The sequence below is a fragment of the Procambarus clarkii genome, unplaced genomic scaffold (assembly GCF_040958095.1).
Source record: "Procambarus clarkii isolate CNS0578487 unplaced genomic scaffold, FALCON_Pclarkii_2.0 HiC_scaffold_438, whole genome shotgun sequence".
Classification (NCBI taxonomy): Eukaryota; Metazoa; Arthropoda; class Malacostraca; order Decapoda; family Cambaridae; genus Procambarus; species Procambarus clarkii.
The window spans coordinates 68,932-71,928 of NW_027189471.1; positions in this window are offsets into that span (position 1 = coordinate 68,932).

Here is a 2,997-nt window from a genome sequence, read left to right on the forward strand (position 1 = left end):
TTGATATTACGAATTTTATACCCAACATATTCCAAGTACTGAAAGCAGCAGTGAGTCACATTTTGCACAAACTCCCCTGCAGTTTTCAAAATATCCCAAATATCCCAATTTCGAGGCATGAGCCATATTTTGGAGCCAAATTCTGGCTCTCTGCACGTTTTCGCAGTTTGAAATTGCCACTTTTTTATACCCAACATATGCCAAGTACTGAAAGCGGCGTTTGGTCATATTTCTCCCAAACTCCCCTGCAATTTTCAAAATATTCCAAACTTCCCAATTTCGAGGCCTGAGTCATATTTTGGAGCCAAATTCTGGCTCTCTGCACGTATTTCCAGTTTGAAATTACGACTTTTTATACCCAACATATGCCAAGTCTTGAAAGCGGCAGTGAGTCACATTTGGCACAAACTACCCTCCAGTTTTCAAAATATCCCAAATATGCCAATTTCGAGGCCTGAGCCATATTTTGGAGCCAAATACTGGCTCTATGCACGTATTCGCAGTTTGGAATTGCGACTTTTTTATACCCAACATATGCCAAGTGCTGAAAGCGGCGTTTGGACACATTTGTCCCAATCCCCCCTGCAGTATTCAAAATATCACAAACATCCCAATTTCGAGGCCTGAGCCATATTTTGGAGCCAAATTCAGGCTCTCTGCACGTATTCGCAGTTTGATATTACGACATTTTATTCCCAACATATGCCAAGTACTGGAAGCGGCAGTGAGTCACATTTTGCACAAGCTCCCCTGCAGTTTTCAAAATATCCCAAACATCCCAATTTTGAGGCCTGAGCCATATTTTGGAGCCAAATTCTGGCTCCCTGCACGTATTCGCAGTTTGTAATTACGACTTTTTTATACCCAACATATGCCAAGTACTGAAAGTGGCGTTTGGTCAATTTGTCCCAAACCTCCCTGCAGTTTTAAAATATCCCAAACATCCCAATTTCGAGGCCTAAGCCATATTTTGGAGCCAAATTCTAGCTCTATGCATGTATTCGCAATATGAAATTACGACTTTTTAAACCCAACATATGCCAAGTACTGAAAGCGGCGTTTGGTCATATTTGTCCCAAACCCCCATGCAGTTTTCAAAATATCCCAAACATCCCAATTTCGAGGCCTGAGCCATATTTTGGAGCCAAATTCAGGCTCTCTATACGTATTCGCAGTTTTAAATTACAACTTTTTATACCCAACATATGCCAAGTACTGAAAGCGGCGTTTGGTCACATTTGTCCCAAACCTCCCTCCAGTTTTCAAAATATCCCAAACATCCCAATTTCGAGGCCTGAGCAATATTTTGTAGCCAAATTCTGGCTCTCAGCACGTATTTGTAGTTTTATATTACGACTTTTTATACCCAACTTATGCCAAATACTGAAAGCGGCGTTTGGTCACATTTGCCCCAAACCTCCCACCAGTTTTCAAAATATCCCAAACATCCCAATTTCGAGTCCTGAGCCATATTTTGGAGCCAAATTCTGGCTCTATGCACGTATTCGCAGTTTGATATTACGACTTTTTATACCCAACATATGCAAAGTCCTGAAAGCGGCGGTGAGTCACATTTTGCACAAACTCCCCTGCAGTTTTCAAAATATCCAAAATATCCCAATTTCGAGGCCTGAGCCATATTTTGTACCCAAATTCTGGCTCTCTGCACGTATTCGCAGTTTGAAATTACGACTTTTTTATACCCAACATATGCGAAGTACTGAAAGAGGCGTTTGGTCACATTTGTCCCAAACCTTCCTGCAGTTTTCAAAATATCCCAAACATCCCAATTTCGAGGCCTGAGCCATATTTTGTACCCAAATTCTGGCTCTCTGCACGTATTCGCAGTTTGAAATTACGACTTTTTTATACCCAACATATGCCAAGTACTGAAAGCGGCGTTTGGTCATATTTCTCCCAAACTCCCCTGCAATTTTCAAAATATCCCAAACTTAACAATTTCGAGGCCTGAGTCAAATTTTGGAGCCAAATTCTGGCTCTCTGCACGTATTCGCAGTTTGATATTACGACTTCTTATACCCAACATATGCCAAGTACTGAAAGCGGCGTTTGGTCACATTTGTCCTAAACCTCCCTCCAGTTTTCGAAATATCCCGAATATCTCAATTTCGAGGCCTACGCCATATTTTGGAGCCAAATTCTGGCTCTCAGCACGTATTCGCAGTTTTAAGTTACGACTTTATATATCCAACATATGCCAAGTAGTGAAAGCAGCGTTTGGTCACATTTGTCCCAAAACTCCCTCCAATTTTCAAAATATCACAAACATCCCAATTTCGAGGCCTGAGCTATATTTTGGAGCCAAATTCTGGCTCTCTGCACGTATTCGCAGTTTGATATTACGACTTCTTATACCCAACATATGCCAAGTACTTGATGCGGCAGTGAGTCACATTTTGCATAAACTCCCCTTCAGTTTTCAAAATATCCCAAACATCCCAATTTCGAGGCCTGAGCCATATTTTGGAGCCAAATTCAGGCTCTCTGTACGTATTCGCTGTTTGAAATTACAACTTTTTATACCCAACATATGCCAAGTACTGAAACCGGCGTTTGGTCAAATTTGTCCCCAACACCCCTTCAGTTTTCAAAATATCCCTAATATCCCAATTTCGAGGCCTGAGCAATATTTTGGAGCCAAATTCTGGCTCTCAGCACGTATTCGCAGTTTTAAATTACGACTTTTTATACCCAACATATGCCAAGTACTGAAAGCGGCGTTTGGTCACATTTGTCCCAAACCTCCCACCAGTTTTCAAAATTTCCCAAACATCCCAATTTCGAGGCCTGAGCCATATTTTGGAGCCAAATTCTGGCTCTATGCACGTATTCGCAGTTTGATATTACGACTCTTTATACCCAACATATGCTATATCTTGAAAGCGGCAGTGAGTCACATTTTGCACAAACTCCCCTGCAGTTTTCAAAATATCCAAAACATCCCAATTTCGAGGCCTGAGCCATATTTTGTACCCA